Source organism: Larimichthys crocea, chromosome XIII, assembly GCF_000972845.2.
Source record: "Larimichthys crocea isolate SSNF chromosome XIII, L_crocea_2.0, whole genome shotgun sequence".
NCBI lineage: Eukaryota > Metazoa > Chordata > Actinopteri > Sciaenidae > Larimichthys > Larimichthys crocea.
In genome coordinates, this window is record NC_040023.1 from 6983713 (window position 1) to 7000570 (window position 16858).

General features: G+C 40.6%; 19 non-coding genes across 19 annotated transcripts; all 19 read left to right on the forward strand.

The window, feature by feature from the left end:
- The first annotated feature begins 7374 nt into the window (after positions 1–7374).
- trnat-ugu (transfer RNA threonine (anticodon UGU)) lies at positions 7375–7448 on the forward strand. The gene has a single exon. It is a non-coding gene; the product is annotated as a tRNA-Thr (tRNA).
- A 420-nt stretch (positions 7449–7868) lies between these two features.
- Positions 7869–7942, forward strand: trnat-cgu (transfer RNA threonine (anticodon CGU)). The gene has a single exon. It is a non-coding gene; the product is annotated as a tRNA-Thr (tRNA).
- A 288-nt stretch (positions 7943–8230) lies between these two features.
- trnat-ugu (transfer RNA threonine (anticodon UGU)) lies at positions 8231–8304 on the forward strand. Its single transcript has one exon. It is a non-coding gene; the product is annotated as a tRNA-Thr (tRNA).
- A 106-nt stretch (positions 8305–8410) lies between these two features.
- Positions 8411–8484, forward strand: trnat-cgu (transfer RNA threonine (anticodon CGU)). Its single transcript has one exon. It is a non-coding gene; the product is annotated as a tRNA-Thr (tRNA).
- A 280-nt stretch (positions 8485–8764) lies between these two features.
- trnat-ugu (transfer RNA threonine (anticodon UGU)) lies at positions 8765–8838 on the forward strand. The gene has a single exon. It is a non-coding gene; the product is annotated as a tRNA-Thr (tRNA).
- A 245-nt stretch (positions 8839–9083) lies between these two features.
- trnat-ugu (transfer RNA threonine (anticodon UGU)) lies at positions 9084–9157 on the forward strand. The gene has a single exon. It is a non-coding gene; the product is annotated as a tRNA-Thr (tRNA).
- Positions 9158–9306: 149 nt separating this feature from the next.
- Positions 9307–9380, forward strand: trnat-cgu (transfer RNA threonine (anticodon CGU)). The gene has a single exon. It is a non-coding gene; the product is annotated as a tRNA-Thr (tRNA).
- A 116-nt stretch (positions 9381–9496) lies between these two features.
- On the forward strand, positions 9497–9570 carry trnat-cgu (transfer RNA threonine (anticodon CGU)). The gene has a single exon. It is a non-coding gene; the product is annotated as a tRNA-Thr (tRNA).
- A 280-nt stretch (positions 9571–9850) lies between these two features.
- Positions 9851–9924, forward strand: trnat-ugu (transfer RNA threonine (anticodon UGU)). The gene has a single exon. It is a non-coding gene; the product is annotated as a tRNA-Thr (tRNA).
- Positions 9925–10074: 150 nt separating this feature from the next.
- Positions 10075–10148, forward strand: trnat-cgu (transfer RNA threonine (anticodon CGU)). The gene has a single exon. It is a non-coding gene; the product is annotated as a tRNA-Thr (tRNA).
- A 116-nt stretch (positions 10149–10264) lies between these two features.
- Positions 10265–10338, forward strand: trnat-ugu (transfer RNA threonine (anticodon UGU)). Its single transcript has one exon. It is a non-coding gene; the product is annotated as a tRNA-Thr (tRNA).
- Positions 10339–10488: 150 nt separating this feature from the next.
- trnat-cgu (transfer RNA threonine (anticodon CGU)) lies at positions 10489–10562 on the forward strand. Its single transcript has one exon. It is a non-coding gene; the product is annotated as a tRNA-Thr (tRNA).
- A 388-nt stretch (positions 10563–10950) lies between these two features.
- On the forward strand, positions 10951–11024 carry trnat-ugu (transfer RNA threonine (anticodon UGU)). Its single transcript has one exon. It is a non-coding gene; the product is annotated as a tRNA-Thr (tRNA).
- A 203-nt stretch (positions 11025–11227) lies between these two features.
- Positions 11228–11301, forward strand: trnat-ugu (transfer RNA threonine (anticodon UGU)). Its single transcript has one exon. It is a non-coding gene; the product is annotated as a tRNA-Thr (tRNA).
- A 1245-nt stretch (positions 11302–12546) lies between these two features.
- Positions 12547–12620, forward strand: trnat-ugu (transfer RNA threonine (anticodon UGU)). The gene has a single exon. It is a non-coding gene; the product is annotated as a tRNA-Thr (tRNA).
- Positions 12621–12740: 120 nt separating this feature from the next.
- trnat-ugu (transfer RNA threonine (anticodon UGU)) lies at positions 12741–12814 on the forward strand. Its single transcript has one exon. It is a non-coding gene; the product is annotated as a tRNA-Thr (tRNA).
- A 214-nt stretch (positions 12815–13028) lies between these two features.
- On the forward strand, positions 13029–13102 carry trnat-ugu (transfer RNA threonine (anticodon UGU)). The gene has a single exon. It is a non-coding gene; the product is annotated as a tRNA-Thr (tRNA).
- Positions 13103–13219: 117 nt separating this feature from the next.
- Positions 13220–13293, forward strand: trnat-ugu (transfer RNA threonine (anticodon UGU)). The gene has a single exon. It is a non-coding gene; the product is annotated as a tRNA-Thr (tRNA).
- A 144-nt stretch (positions 13294–13437) lies between these two features.
- trnat-ugu (transfer RNA threonine (anticodon UGU)) lies at positions 13438–13511 on the forward strand. The gene has a single exon. It is a non-coding gene; the product is annotated as a tRNA-Thr (tRNA).
- Positions 13512–16858: the final 3347 nt, after the last annotated feature.

A 16858-nucleotide genomic window follows, 5' to 3' on the forward strand; every position in this document is an offset into this window, starting at 1 on the left:
TCAAAGTGCCACAATTCACATCTGATGATTTCCAATCAGGGCAAACTGCCAAAAAACTGTATGGGGTCCAAGGTTTCCCCCAGGAATGCGTTTCGCCTTACAAACGTCACATTCATATATGAGTTGTGAGTTTTTCGTGGCGCCATTGGCATGTTTTATAGGAAACATTGCACGAACTGTAGTCTTCTAAAAACAATGTAAAGATTTCAGGAAGGGAGCATGTGGAGAGGTTGAGTCTTATACTGAAAAAAATTATGTTAGAGATACACAAGTGCAGAAAGAGAGGGAGATGTTTGGAAACTGATTTTCATGGAAAATCTAGGGTCAGAATGTGTTGCACAGTTGTCAAGTCTTCATGTTTACACCCCATTGCACTATGTTGCTCTTATTAATCACTAATGAATCAGTCAAGGAGGAGAAGCAGACAGATCCTGACATATCTCATTATCTATAGTTACCAAATGACAGTTTAAGCAGTCGTCTTGCTCATGAAACAGGTGGCCTTTTTCCGTGCCATGAAGCATTACTGCTCCCTTTTCTCAGAAGCGTAATAATCCTCATTTTGTGTTTGACATTTAATGTAATTGTTCTTTTTTTGTACTCTTTTGTGCAGCTATGGTTACAGACTCTCTCTCCACGTCCTCACATCTTCAATGTTAACACATTTACCAGACAGAGACAAAAAACACACAATCCAATTTAAAGATAAATTTTTTTGGACTTGGCCAAAGGAGACTGAAGGATTTATCGATACACTTGTCATGACATTATTATGCCTCAGTTCTGAAGAGGCTGCCCTCTCTGTCTCGTCTGTATGCCCTCATAATAGTGCCACAAGTACTCCATTAGTCCACAAACAAGGAAATATGTTTATTCTTAGTGGTCCAACATTGTCATCCATGTATCTGTTGTGTCTAGGGAGTGAGACAGCCCTACCCTCTGACCTTGGTTACCATAGTAATGAGCAGAATAGGGACTGCTTCATTGAACATACAGATGCTCTGTAGCTCGGGCAGAGAAGTCAGTTTTCTCCACAACAACCTCTGAATGAAAATGCCACTAAACAAGCTTTGATTTTTTATTTTTGCAGACACTGCGGACGCAGTGCGAAGAGCGAGCGATGAATGAAAGGATGCTCTGCCGCCTTTTCATCTTTACTCGTTGATGTCAGATCTATAGAATACGGTGGGTGCTCTTTTGTATTCAGCGGCTCTCTTGCTTATAAGGTGATGAATGGATTGATGATTGGATTAAGCGCTCAAAGAAAATTACATGAATTTTTAACTGGATTATACAAGCTGTAACACTATATTATTCATATACGTTTGAAGGAAATCCTGTATTTAACTATGTCAGGTCTTGAAAGCCTGATTCTAATATTAAAACTTACCACAATAACTAATATTTATAGCCAAACCTTTACTGAATGACTATTCTTATAACAAACGGTGGAAAAGCCCCATCATTGATTGAAATGTTTTCTGAAAAGTACAGGGTGATACGTGGGGTTGCAACGTACATGTTACTTAGGCATTTTCCTTTGTGAAACAATGGCTGCACTACATTTGGTTGTGCCATGTTCATCTTTTATGAAGTTGCCACTTCAAGCAAGCATAGACAGCATATGAGGCGCGTTGTCTTGTGTGCGTGTAGCCTGAGGGTTGCTTATATTTCACTGTGCAGCACAGGGGGTGCTGTAAAATAACAGCAACAAAAAAAAAAACCTTGATTCCTTGGCTGATAATAAAACATTAAAAGATAGAAGAGATGTTGAGGGTTAGGAGTAGTTGGCATTGACAGCAAAATGATAAAAACCTCTAGATAAAGCAATAAATACATTTAAGAAGACACTCAACTTGACTCTATTCGCTCCAGTGATGGTTGGTCGACACAGAACAAACCTTGTTTTTTTAAATAGCCTAAGTTCCATCAATACCGACCACTGTTTTTTTATTCCCTCAAAAAACGGCAGCCAGCAAAACCACAACGTCGTCATCTGACGAAGAGCAGACTTAAGGAACGACACCTTTTCGTATCCTCTGTTGTAAGAGTAGCTCCTATGTGTGCCATAGCAAATGTGCAGATGAGCAAAAGAGACAATCTTTACTGTTCAATCTGACAGTAAAGATACAGTGTAGGTTTGTCAGGGAATAAATGCTGCAGCAAGAGATACAAAGGTAGTGCAGGAGCTTCACATGATAATCCTAAACTGAGCTGTGTTTAATCAAACTGCCTCAAACTAACCAAGAGGATATACTGTGAGTACACACACCATGAGTGTGGGAGGTGTGGGTATGATAGGGCCCTGATCGTGTTAAAGTTATCTAGCTAATGTTTGCTCTCTTTTGTGTTTGCTGTCATACTCACACACACACACACACACACACAGTTTCACACTTTCACGCTGGCAGTGGTCCAACAAGTAAAACAGTAATCGCAATCTTCTGTCTGCTACCTCTGGGGCACAGACATTCTCTGCACGCCAGATTATGTAATTATTTGTCTTGCGGGCCGTTATGTCTACACACACACACACACACACACACACACACACATATACAGAGGTGTCTCCATGTCCCTAAAAGGACAAGCTAAAACATCAGGGTCATTTCTTAGTTCTCTGTTTGCTGATATACTGTGTCCACTTTTTATCCATCTTAATCAGCTGATATACAGTTTTTATGTAAATGTAAATATAAATTAACGATAGATATTAATTAATGTTGATCAGACGTTATAAATGCAATGAAAGCTTGCTGTCTGCTGCTTCACTGTAGATCTTAACTCTGCAACAAATGCCCCAGCTATTAAATCTGTCTTAGGTTATGACCTTAAACTGATATTACGAGGAACTAACACAACATATTTGTCTCACCAATGTAAAGTTGGATTCATGAGCTCATGCCAGTACATTCAGTGGTTTTAGGCCATATTCAAATCAGCCGTGTAATTGTTCTGACACAATCAGAAAATAACTTTTTTTTCTCCGAACCTTCGATACTGTCGCTCCCTCACTCTCATTCACTGTCCATGTCTATCGACCGATGCTTGCTCTGTATTTCTATTTCTCAAACAATCAGACGCAAACCAATGGAAGCCTTTTTGTAGGACTGTAGATCTGGTTTAATGTTGGTGAAAAATTAGCAAATTATGTCACTTGACGGTTACAAACTTTAGAGTAAAAGTATCATTAGAGTAAAAATGTTTTTAATGTTTCTTGTAATTAGTTCTCATCAAACAATCTTCTGTAAATAGTTTTCTAATAAATAAAGCAACTTCTGATCAACCTATATGAGTTTCAGGCTTCAGCAGTTTCTGTTTAGTCGCAGTTTATGGTTTCTAGTTTATGCCCTGCCCGTTCTTAGAACAGATAAAATCACAGATAATCTTGTACTCTCTCATCTCCAGGGCATACTTCTGTGTTACTGACATTGCTGAGTCATTTTTCTGACTTTCTTTACTCTTCTACATCAGTGTTTACAGATCAAACATGTTACTGACCATATCTTATCTCACTGTGGATGTTCCTGTGTTGGCACTTGGAGACTTTGATCCTGGTCCGGTCTCCAGGGGACTACAAATAATCAGAGAGCTGGCACAGTGTCTATGTGACCTACACAATTTGCGTCAGGTTTCTCTGTACTGCAGTGATTCAGTTCCTGTTTGGCAGCGCTGTATCATCCTTGGCAGCTAATCCCAACCCCGCTTGGACTCTCCACTTCTTCACAACTCTGACTCATAAGGAGAAGCCCTGGCCTTTGACCCCGGGAAGGATGCCCGCCACATGGCCTCCGTCAGGAGAGCATAAACAACAGGCGTGGTAAAAAAAATGTTTTTACCCTCATTACAGGAGGTCCTGCCCAGCAGCTGCTGCAAGCTGCCTGTGTTTTCATTCTTACCACACGCTCTTATCTTTACAAGACCAATTATATAATCCACCTTCCCTACACTCTAAAGGGTTTCACAATATTTCATCAGGTCTGCAACCTATCTACCTCTTTGAAGAGTATATCGTTGTAAATGTGTGAGTTTACACAGGATATTATTTATGAATATGTGATTTTAAAGACATATTATGCCATAACATTAATGACAGTAGTCACCAGTTGCCACGCCTTGGTCCTTAGCCAATCACATGCTCTCAATCTCTCATCGAAAGATCAGATCAGTTTGGTACACTCAGGATTTTTCACCTTTTCCGGTTATTACTCACAAGCATCAGTCTGTCCATAAGTTATTTAGAAAGTCTAACTGGATGAGTGCTGGACATATTATTTGTTTGTTTGTATGACTAGAGGAGAACCGACTGACCAAGTTGCTGTATGTGATGAGTTGTGGGTGAAAATGTGTCGAACTAAACAATAATTACATAACAAACCATTTTCATTTTTGATGTTACAAGATAAAAATGTTTATTATACAATATTACGCTTCTTTTTTTGTGGCTTCACAGCTCTAATTGTGCTAATTAACGTCAAAATGGCCAAAGAAGAAGAAGAAGGTGGAGGAATTTACAGGGCATGTTCTTCTCTTTGAAGGCCTTTTTAAAGCTTTTAAAGCTACCGAAGAAAATGTTGAAGTTAACATATTACAGATAAGACAGGGAGCAGTGAAATATTACGGACTGAAATATGCTTTTGTAAACAAAAACCTTCCCAGAGGTTTCCTACAAATGTTTGTTGAAAAAAGTTCGGAATGAATTTAATCATGTCATGACTTTGAAAGCTTGAAAACTACTGGGAAAGTGTGAAACAATCGTGTTTATGAGGCAGCTTGTTACATTTTGTTACAGTTTCAAAACTGAACATTTGAAGCTCTTTTTTTTTAAACTCTAATCTCTCCATTTACAGTCTCGGGCTCCTCATGGGGTCTTGATTGCATAACCTCCAGTGTGTCACACTTTTCAGATTTCTTTACATCTCACTTATTCCTGGCTGACATGTGGGTCTCTTTTCAAAGCACTAGAAACATTCTTTTCAGTGGATTCAGTGCCTCAGAGGCACAGCAGCTTGGCAGCCAGCATTCACAGAGCTACAGTGTGGCTGTAATCTGCCACGGATGGTAAATTCAGATGTGTGTGTGTGTGTTAATGTTTGAATGCGAGACTATCAATATGTTTCACCCACTGTGCCTCAATGTTTGTCATATTTTTCATTTTAATATTCAAAGTAAAGGGTTGCGCTACTCAGTACTTAGTCGGCCAGTGACTGTTAAATTAGATTTTTGTTCCCATGAGGATGGCTCTGATATCCATTGACCTTTCATATATTGCCAGCATTAAGTTGTGCACATAGGTTATAATCCTAGAAGTTCTTAGATATTGTTTCTGCATCACAAACTTTTATAACATACCATGTCTGGGTATAGATGTAGATATAGTCCATATATCCATTTAGAAATGAACAAAACTGGCTCCCCTCAAAACTTAATTAGATTATAATCACATTGTTTAACATTTGTGAAATTACATTTTTTTGGTTTATTTTTCTTAAATCTAAAATTTTGAATCAAAGACCAGTGCACAAACTCTCTACAAACGATCTTTGTACATTGTAAAACACATGACCATATGTATATTTTTTAATTCACAAATGTTACGGACCTCAAGGGCTCGCAAGGCCCGAAACATATTTAAAGAAAACATAATGACAAAAGTTGTCATTAAACCAATAAGAATTTTTATTAATTCAAAAACAAACGAAATAATTCCCCAAGAAAACAACAAAACTAAAGGGTTGGAGGTTCCTGGCCAAAACAAACAAAACAAGAGAGAGAACACTGAGCCAGCCAACGGCCGTCGCACCCAGCATCCACTCCCAAACTAAGCCTGCCTAAAACCCACTACCTAAATGAAAAGAAAAGACCGAAAACAGGACTACCAAGGAACCCCCGAACCTAAAACTAAAATAACAAAACCCAAACGGCTCCTGGCATCCAGAGCCTCACCTCTTTAAGTCAGCTCATGCTGATGAGACAATGAGTCTCACCTGGGGTCTCCTCTGTGCAGAGAGAGAGAGAGAGAGAAAGATCGAGAAAAAAGAGAGGGAGAAACAAACACACAGTCCTACTTCCTGGCCACACGTAACAACAAAGAAGTACACTGCTGTGTAATTATAATTTCTCTCTTTTACTATATATTATTTACCTTTCAGTGTAGTATATGGTTACAAATGTATTCAAAATGACATGGAAGAAGCTGAAATGTAAATTTAGAGAGAGGCAGTGTGACCCTGGAGTTTTGCAGGTTTGCGGCAGATAAGAAATGCAAACGTGCAGAAGGAAACTGAGATGAGATCAGATGAGGGGAGAAAAAATGTTTGGCACATTTTTTTTTTTTTTCTATCGCTGTCTACTTTCAGTAAGTCTATTTTTAACAGCTCTGTGCAACACTGTAAGAGTGAAGGACCAGTGAAAGTACAACTGTTACATTAGTGCTTGGGAAAAAGCTGCGTAGCCACATGGGAGTGTAAAAAGGTTGGATGGAGCAAGGTCAAAACAATACTGATCATTTTGGATGGGAACTGCTGATAGATTATGTTTTGTCACAACAATCTGCACCTTTTGCTACAATAACTTTCATAAGAGACAAGGAACAACTTTCAAATGTTTTCCTCCAAAAGCCAGCAGGTGACCTGGATAACCTTTAAAAGTTTTCAGTACATATTGTTACGTTTAACTGGCACAACTGGCAACAATGAACCAGTCTAATGGAAAATCTATTATTATAACTTCCATTTATATCACGCCCAGTCTGCTAACAAGAACAAACAGTGCTTTATGTCTGACTTTCATTACTTAGATTAAAGCAATGGCCTTTTGTCATTGGTCTAGTCTGAACAAAATTGTTCAACAATGCTTCAAATGGTGGTTTCAGACCAAAAGACTGAAAAACTGGCCAAGTGACATCACAATCCTCATCCAGTGTCTTTGCTATGCATCGGTCTCTAAGGTGTTACCTTACCCAGGGCTGACATTTCCTCGTTCCCTACCTAAATAGCAGTGGATTTTGACATTCAAAGTAAATCATCATGTGCAGAATTGTACCATATGTATGTAACTCCAAGGGATACTGGGTCAAACGTGCAAGACAGATGTAGCTCTGTGAATCAGTGGTACTAAATTCAGATCTTCCTGATTTACATCAAGGGCTTGTATGTGTCACAAGTTAGTCTGGCTCTCTTTTTACAGTCAGCTTATTGGTCAGTGATTGGGCTGTTTACAGGTTTTGATCTGATCATCTGAAGTTAATCTACTCACAGGTTACCAGAGTGATGTGATTAAAAGAGAGAGTATATGTCTAGGTCTAAGTCTAAGCTAAGTTTATCTAGTCTTTCTTTTGGTTTTATAAACTGCTGCAGTGGTTTTCCGTCACTGGGTGCTGTGGCTTAGTTGGTCAAAGCGCCTGTCTTGTAAACAGGAGATCCTGGGTTCAAATCCCAGCAGTGCCTTAAAGATAGCTGGCTAACCCACAGCTCTGGGTTTATGGTAAGGGTCCCTGGAGGTTATGATGTACAGACCTGACTAAGAGTTTAGTGATTTGATTAAACAACCAAGCTCATGAATAAAACGACTTAAAGATATGAAAGAAGAGGCTTGTAACATTTTTCTCTACAATGGACAAATGCCAAACAATGTACCAGACAAATGGACAATATATTGTAAATATAATATCCACATCATTTGTAATGCCTTGGGATTAACAGCTCACTAAGACAGACTGCAAGAACCAAGACAAGTTTATGTCTGGTTTCCAATATTTACATCCAGTAGAAACTTTTGTGTTGATCTAGTTTCAGTGTTGTATTTAGACTACCAGGAGACTGATGACCATCTGAGCTGAAGTGCTTTCAAAATGGAAATACATTTACGGCACTGTGGCTTAGTTGGTCAAAGCGCCTGTCTCGTAAACAGGAGATCCTGGGTTCAAATCCCAGCAGTGCCTTCCAGTTCCTTCTTTGATGCAGGTGTGAGAGCAACCTTGCTGCCCACACTTCAGCGATCTTACCCCAGGTTCTGTGTAGAGCTTTAAATTCAAGTCTCCTGACCTGGTGCAGGCATTTAAATTATTCTACAACCTATGGCTCCTTGATTGTAATAGTATATCATAAGGATGCATTTCTTTCTCTGTTCATAGTGTGGTAAGACTGAGAGATATGCTAAGTTTAGCCATTCTTTCTGTTCATATCACCTAAAAGGTTTTGAAAACTGTTGTAGTAGTGTTTCACCATCAGGTGCTGTAGCTTAGTTGGTCAAAGCGCCTGTCTTGTAAACAGGAGATCCTGGGTTTGAATCCCAGCGGTGCCTTCTAGACAGCAGTGTGTCAAGCTGCTTTCTTAGCTTCAACATCTAGGACTAGCACAGGGCCCAAAATCACACCTACATTTACTGCTCACAGCTTTGTCCACACATGGGCGCTGTAGCTTAGCTGGTCAAAGTGCCTGTCTCGTAAACAGGAGATCCTGGGTTCAAATCCCAGCAGTGCCTTCCACTTCCTTCTTTGATGCAGGTGGGAGAGTGTCCTGACCCAGTGCAGGGATTTAAACTGTTCTGTCTGATGTCAAGAAGAACATTCAGCAAACAGTAGAGATTCCAGTTAACTGGATGCCAACCTACGGGCCCTTGATTGTAATAGTATATCCTAAGGATGCATTTCTTTCTCCATTCTTAATATGGTAAGACTGAGAGATACGCTAAGTTCAGCCATTCTTTCTGTTCATATCACCTAAAAGGTTTTGAAAACTGTTGTAGTAGTGTTTCACCACCAGGTGCTGTAGCTTAGTTGGTCGAAGCGCCTGTCTTGTAAACAGGAGATCCTAGGTTCAAATCCCAGCAGTGCCTTGTAGTGTTGATAATAGGCAGCAGAGGGTAAACCAGACGTTGTTTTCTCAATTTTAACTAGTTGATGTTTCTCATGTGGACGTGAGTTCCAAAATCACACCTGCGATTTCAGCTCACAGCATTATTCATCCAAGGGCGCTGTAGCGGGTAAACTATTGTTGTTTGTTTCCTCAATGAACTAGTTCAACTAGTTCATTACTAGAAGTGAGTTCCAAAGTCAGACCTGTAATTACAGCTCATGTAAAGGCACTGTAGCTTAGCTGGTCAAAGCGCCTGTCTTGTAAACAGGAGATCCTGGGTTCAAATCCCAGCAGTGCCTTCTAGACAGCAGTGTGTTCGTGCTACCAATGAGCCCTTTAAACTCAGTTAAGAGTACCCAGTCTTTAACTTCTTAGCTTTAACATGTAAGACTAGCACAGGGTCCAAAATCACACCTACAATTACAGCTCACAGCTTTACACAAACATGGGCGCTGTAGCTTAGCTGGTCAAAGTGCCTGTCTCGTAAACAGGAGATCCTGGGTTTAAATCCCAGCAGTGCCTTGCAGAGTTAATAATAGGCAGCAGAGGGTAAACTATTGTTGTTTGTTTTCTTAATGAACTAGTTCATTACTAGAAGTGAGTTCCAAAGTCAGACCTGTAATTACACTTCATGTAAAGGCGCTGTAGCTTAGCTGGTCAAAGTGCCTGTCTCGTAAACAGGAGATCCTGGGTTCAAATCCCAGCAGTGCCTTCCAGTTCCTTCTTTGATGCAGGTGGGAGAGTCTCCTGACCCAGTGCAGGGATTTAAACTGTCCTGTCTGGTGTCAAGAAGAACATTCAGCAAACAGTAGAGATTCTAGTTAACTGGATGCCAACCTACGGGCCCTTGATTGTAATAGTATATCCTAAGGATGCGTTTCTTTCTCCATTCATAGTGTGGTAAGACTGAAAGATATGCTAAGTCTAGCCATTCTTTCTGTTCATATCACCTAAAAGGTTTTGAAAACTGTTGTAGTAGTGTTTCACCACCAGGCGCTGTAGCTTAGTTGGTCAAAGCGCCTGTCTTGTAAACAGGAGATCCTGGGTTCAAATCCCAGCAGTGCCTTCTAGATAGCATTGTGTCCGTGATACCAATGAGCCCATTAAACTCAGTTAAGAGTACCCAGTCTTTAACTTCTTAGCTTCAACATGTAAGACTAGCACAGGGTCCAAAAATCACACCTACAATTACAGCTCACAGCTTTACGCGAACATGGGCGCTGTAGCTTAGCTGGTCAAAGTGCCTGTCTCGTAAACAGGAGATCCTGGGTTCAAATCCCAGCAGTGCCTTGCAGAGTTCATAATAGGCAGCAGAGGGTAAACTATTGTTGTTTGTTTTCTCAATGAACTAGTTCATTACTAGAAGTGAGTTCCAAAGTCAGACCTGTAATTACAGCTCATGTAAAGGCGCTGTAGCTTAGCTGGTCAAAGCGCCTGTCTTGTAAACAGGAGATCCTGGGTTCAAATCCCAGCGGTGCCTTCTAGCTAGCAGTGTGTTCGTGCTACCAATGAGCCCATTGAACTCAGTTAAGAGTACCCAGTCTTTAACTTCTTAGCTTCAACATGTAAGACTAGCACAGGGTCCAAAAATCACACCTACAATTACAGCTTACAGCTTTACGCAAACATGGGTGCTGTAGCTTAGCTGGTCAAAGTGCCTGTCTCGTAAACAGGAGATCCTGGGTTCAAATCCCAGCAGTGCCTTCCAGTGCCTTCCAGTTCCTTCCTTGATGCAGGTGTGACACCAATCTTGCAGCCCACACTTCAGCGATGTTACCTCTGGCTCTGTAGAGCTTTAAATTCAAGTCTCCTGAACTGGTGCAGGTATTTAAACTGTTCAGGCATCAGCTTTGGCTAAATAGCAGATCTCTGGACACGTCTGGTGTCAAGAAGAACGTTCAGCAAACAGTACAGATTCCAGTTAACTGGATGCCAACCTATGTTTCCTTCATTGCAAAAGTATATCCTAAGGATGCATTTTTTTCTCCATTGATAGTGTGGTAAGACAGAGAGCTACGCTAAGTTCAGCCATTCTTTCTGTTCATATCACCTAAAAGGTTTTGAAAACTGTTGTAGCAGTGTTTCACCACCAGGCCCTGTAGCTTAGCTGGTCAAAGTGCCTGTCTTGTAAACAGGAGATCCTGGGTTCAAATCCCAGCAGTGCCTTGTAGATAGTAATTTTGGTACTGCCACCATGCTGATTTCTGTGAGTACATCAAGATAGGCAGCTTTTTCTCCGTCAATAATCAAGTTTCATCAAATATAGTGAAATAGTTGGTGGTGTGGTCAGGTACCAACTAACATCACTCTTTGAAAGTGAGGTCCAAAAGCACACCTCCAATTACAGCTCACAGCTTCACTTATACGCAGGCGCTGTAGCTTAGTTGGTCAAAGCGCCTGTCTTGTAAACAGGAGATCCTGGGTTCAAATCCCAGCAGTGCCTACACTATAAGAGATAAACCTAAACCACTTCTCTTCACAGCAGGACAGATGTGATGATGATGATAATAACAGATCTTCAGGCTGAAAACTCTTCTGTATCTTAAAATACAAGCAGTATTGTTGCTCTCCTGAGAGCCACCACTGCAGCCTAGCCTATCTACGTTGGTATGTTGCTGATGACCATTTGAAATCTTCCTTTTTCCATCAGCATGCCAGCTAATAACTGAGAGCTTGTTGAGGATGATTAATGATGCATCTGCGACTTTCGGTTTAGTTTCGTTTTGCATTTTCTCAAACTTGGTAGGCTACTTTTTACTGTGTTTCTGTGCCAGTGGGTGGAGTAGATACAGTGAACACCGCTAAGGGTATTGCAGTCTATCAGAATTGCATCCCCACTGATCCAGGCTGGGTGATCCAGCTTGTCGCACTGTTTGCTGGGAGCTCAGGTTCCTCTGTGGTGCCTGCATTTCCAGCAGTAACCTTTTTTTGTCTCACTCAAACTCACATCTTCACTGACACGCCTCTGTCTCGACTGAAACGTGTCGCCCCTTTGATAATAAATTACGTGCTCTGAATGAATTCACAGCACACATGCAGAATTTGATATGGCTGACATCAAAGATAGAGGTGGTGTTTGCACTGAGGAAAGTAAGGGCATGATAAATGTATGGAAATCCCTGATGCTTGTATTCCCTTTTATACCCACTTATAATGCCACTCACATGGCATTTTCTTTCAGCCTCATGTGGAAACTGTCTCTTTTACCTGAACTCTTCTGGCAAACTTGAGTGGCGCAAAGAAAGATTTTCTCATCTTGACAATCATGGATGAATTATCACACGGGCCTACTCGGCAGAGGCCCGGTAGCCCAAGGGGTTGGGGGAACTTAAAGGTCTCAGTATGCTTCAAATAAACCAGTTTGTATGAAGCGTTTAAACCAAAAAGTGTTCTTGGATCTTCTGAGTGGCTACACTTGAAGTTGAGGTGAAAAGTCTGTTGTCACAGCCCCCTCGTGGTTGCAGCCCAAATCTCTCTTCATGAATTCTCTTCCTTCAGTGTAGCCTCAATCAGAGACGATGGCGCACACTTTCAGACAGTTTTTCCTCAAGGACATAGTGTTGCATTGTGATGAAAATAGTTCAGTTCAGTTGTATTTATAAAGCACCAAATGATGACAGAAGTCAGCTCAAGAAACTTTTGCCTGTTGGTATCGCCCAAAAACTCTTGTAAGAATCTGCTGCCACCAGGCGCTGTAGCTTAGTTGGTCAAAGTGCCTGTCTTGTAAACAGGAGAGCCTGGGTTCAAATCCCAGCAGCGCCTTGTAGTATTGGTAATAGGCAGCAGAGTTTAAACCTAAAGTTGTTTTCGCAATGAACTAGGTTTATGTTTGTCATCTTGCCAACTGGACGTGAGTTCAGCTCAGAGCACCCCCAATACAAAGGCGCTGTAGCTTAGCTGGTCAAAGCGCCTGTCTTGTAAACAGGAGATCCTGGGTTCAAATCCCAGCAGTGCCTTTTAGACACCAGTGCGTGAAGTTCGTGATACCATTGAACTCAATTAAGAGTCCCCAGTCACCAACTCCTTAATTTCAACATGTAAGACTAGCACAGAAAATTCCTTTCCTTTATTATTATTCAACCTTTGTGTAAGATCCAGGCTATATTGATCACAGCTCTTTGGAAGTGAGGTCCAAAATCACAACTACAATTACAGCTTTATCCACAAGCAGGCGCTGTAGCTTAGTTGGTCAAAGCGCCTGTCTTGTAAACAGGAGATCCTGGGTTCAAATCCCAGCAGTGCCTTGCAAGTTGATAAATAGGAAGCAGAGGGTAAACTACTGTTGTTTTGTTTTCTCAATGAACTAGTTCATTACTAGAAGTGAGTTCCAAAATCAGACCTGTAATTACAGCTTATGTAAAGGTGCTGTAGCTTAGTTGGTCAAAGCGCCTGTCTTGTAAACAGGAGATCCTGGGTTCAAATCCCAGCGGTGCCTTCTAGATAGCTGTGTGAACTTCGTGCTACCAAAGAACCCATTAAACTCAGTTAAGAGTACCCAGTCTTTAGCTTCGACATGTAAGACTAGCACAGGGTCCAAAATCACACCTACAATTACAGCTCACAGCTTCATCCACACATGGGCGCTGTAGCTTAGCTGGTGAAAGCGCCTGTCTTGTAAACAGGAGATCCTGGGTTCAAATCCCAGCAGTGCCATGTGGACAGTAATGTGCAAAGTTGGTGCTTAAAGCAAAAAGATTTCTTGTTGGAAATACCTCAGTCAAATGAAGGGATGTTATAAAATATTAAAGCTGGATGACTACAGTGTCAAAGTCTTACTTAGTTCAAAGTACAATTCACTTCCTCATTCAAGTCCATATCTACCTGTGTCCACCTCCCACTCAGGTGGCAGAGGGTTTTAGATTACATTTCCTGTCTCCTCTTCAAACCAAAACTTTTTACCTGTGAAGTGCGACCTTTTCTCTGTGATTCATGGTGAATCATCATGAAACACGACCTCCCTTCAAACGTCTTAGTCACGTGCGTGCCCTCTCCCATGTTTACTACGTTCACCTTAGTCAGTAGTAATCAACCAATGTTGGCTTTGATGTTACTGTACTAGGCAATATTCAGGTTCGGTTGGCTGATATTTTTGACCATATTCATAATATATAATCTTCTGCTCTCTTCAAACTGACCCATCTGACGTTCGCCATCACCCACTCTTTCTTTCTTTCTTTATTCAGTCAAAGCCTAAATTCATCTCTGTCAATCCAGAGCGAATTCCCAGACTTGCCCTTTGTACCTGATATGCTGTCGTGATATTTCACATATGTTCTCCATCAGTCGGACGGGCTTGCGTTCAGATGCATAGCCGAGGCTTTAAGAGAAGAAGAAGACTCGGGTAGAGGAGGAGAAGATACACCGAAAAAGAACAGATAATCATTCCCACATGCAGGCTGGCAGAGGGCTCGACTGATACGTTCTGCCAGTAAAGAGTCTTTGACGTCTGCTGGGAAAAACAAAGATCACTGTCAGTAAGTCAGGTTCAAAGGGGGGCTGCAGCTGTGGTGCGTAAGAGACAGGGGTGAAAATGAATAAAGGGTCATTTTGATCACCAGGGAGACATTCGAACACAAATAAAGCATGAATGTGTTTTATTGATTTGATAGATTAATCATGTCCGCAGCACTAATCCCACCATCAGTATATAACTACAGATAGCTTAACTGGAATTTAAAAGCGGAAAAAGTAATTGGCTTTACGGCCCATCTCTTTCTGCCTGCAGTAGTTCAGCTGGTCTCTTCTGGCCTTTCAGGAGCTTGTAGACAGGAAGCGTCATTAAGTTTAATGTGAGGGTACCTGTGTAGGCCTCTGCAAGGCTTTAACAGCCTGATCTCATTGTCTCGTTCTGTTTCCTATACCCACATCTCCGGGTTCTGGGTTTGATTTGATCCTCCATTTGATCCTCATCCATACAATCCACTCACAACTGATACAACTACTCTCCACACCCCAGATTTTTTGTGAATAGTTGTGCTGGTTTATTCGAGCTGGTGTTGTTAAAAAAATGTTCTCAACAGAAGTGTAACGTGACTCGTGATGTTATACTTAATTTATTTATAATTAAAGTACAGGTAATTACTTAATGTTTGTTGCTGTATTTGATTGATTTTATTTGAGCATTTTTACAGTTTATCATTTATAACTCCCACTGATGACGAAGCAATAAATAATGATGCCAATATCAGTCGACCTGGCAGTGTCACGAATATGGTTTTAGATTTAAAGTAAGAAAAATCCATAACAACAACCATACCAAAATATCTGAACTTAACCTTTAAGGGATAGGTCAAGTATTGTGAAGCGTGGTTATAAGAGGTCCTTATCCATCTCCACTGTCTATCTTGTGTTTTCTTTTGGCACTAAACTGTTTTTAGATGTGGGTAGTAATGGACTGTGTAATCAGATTACAAAAAATAAGGAATATACTGAACAAAGATTAGATTTGACAAAATAGTTACATCGGCATACTTGAATTATTGTTTTGTAATCTAATGGATTATGTTTCACTACACTTCAAAGTAATCTTACTTAACCCTGCCTGTAAGAGTTCGGTATGTTGCGTGTTCAAGGTGGATTTTGGGCTAGACACGGTACATAAAAACAGTCCTCGGGTTTGTTTTCTGTCCTGTGTGCAGCTCTCAGTCCTCTGCAGACATTTCCTGTCCTCTAAAGCCGGCTCCTGCAGAGTCCTCACCTGAGGTGAAACTACCAGACAGCAGGGATAAACAAGGACAGGCCGGGGATGATCTCTCCATTCTGTTCTTGGAAGTTCCTTTTCTTTTCCGGGTAATGAAAAAGCCTACAACATAATGTCCTCCTTTCATTTGGACACATAAAAGAAAATGGAAGAGGACAAAGCGAACCAAACCTGAACCTGCAGGATGTTTCTAACTGCAGCAGGGCCCTGTGGCAAAGAGAAACCTCTTTGACCCACAGTGAAAGCACTTGACTTAGTATTAGTGGTGGAGACACAGATTACAGTGGCAGGATGCTCCTTTTTAATTCTGGTTGCTGAACAAACACAATGACCTTTCATGATTGATGCTTTTACGGCCACGGGAAGTACAAGAAGCTCTCAGGGTGTTAGGCTGGAGAACATTAAATACGATATTTATCATCTAATATTGTATTTTATTCTCCTTGATGATGAATTACATGTGAAGTTGCTTTTATTGATGCCTTGTTATTTATATAACAGGCACAAGGTTCAACGCTTAATATATTTCTTGCAGCCGAAATATAATTTTCAACCTTCACCTGCGGCAGAAGCTACAATGACGTACCATGATAGATCATCCTGCAGCAGCTTGAGACACCGTAAACATACAGTAAGCATGCATTAAGATTAACTGATGATGTGCAGGTTGACACCAGAGCTTTAGCTACTGAAGTCATCACAGTGTTCACTCCAATATTATTACACTACAATATTATTAGACATTTTAAATGTGACTACTTGTATGCCAGTAAAAATCTTATGAATCTTATGAATTTAAAATTATATACTTTTGTTTAATTGTGTTTCAAAGCTGTGTTGTTTGCTTTTTAAACACCAATCTGCACCATCTTTACTTTTACTATGATTTCAGGAGGTATCCTGTAAAAATCTACAAGGTTTTGAATAATTCCAGTGTCAGAGGAGCCTGACTTTGTATGTTCAGCAGTTGCTGTGCTTCGTTTCTGATGAGAACAACATGTGGACGACTCTGTTACAGACTTCTTAATGATAAATGTAGAGTACAGCAGAGTGCAGACTTTCAGTTTGTAAAATGAGTGACTGAATGCTCATTGACAGTAGAGAGGTTTATTAAATATCCTTTAAACCTTTTTTTTTGTTACAGCATTTAGACATAAAGGCATATTGAAATGACAGATATTTAGTTGTGAAAAAAGAACAAGAACAATATCAGAAAATTAGGTATTCAACCTGTGCACATAAAATTAAATATATCATCTTTTTGTGTGACCATACCGTGTCTATAATGTCTATAATGAAC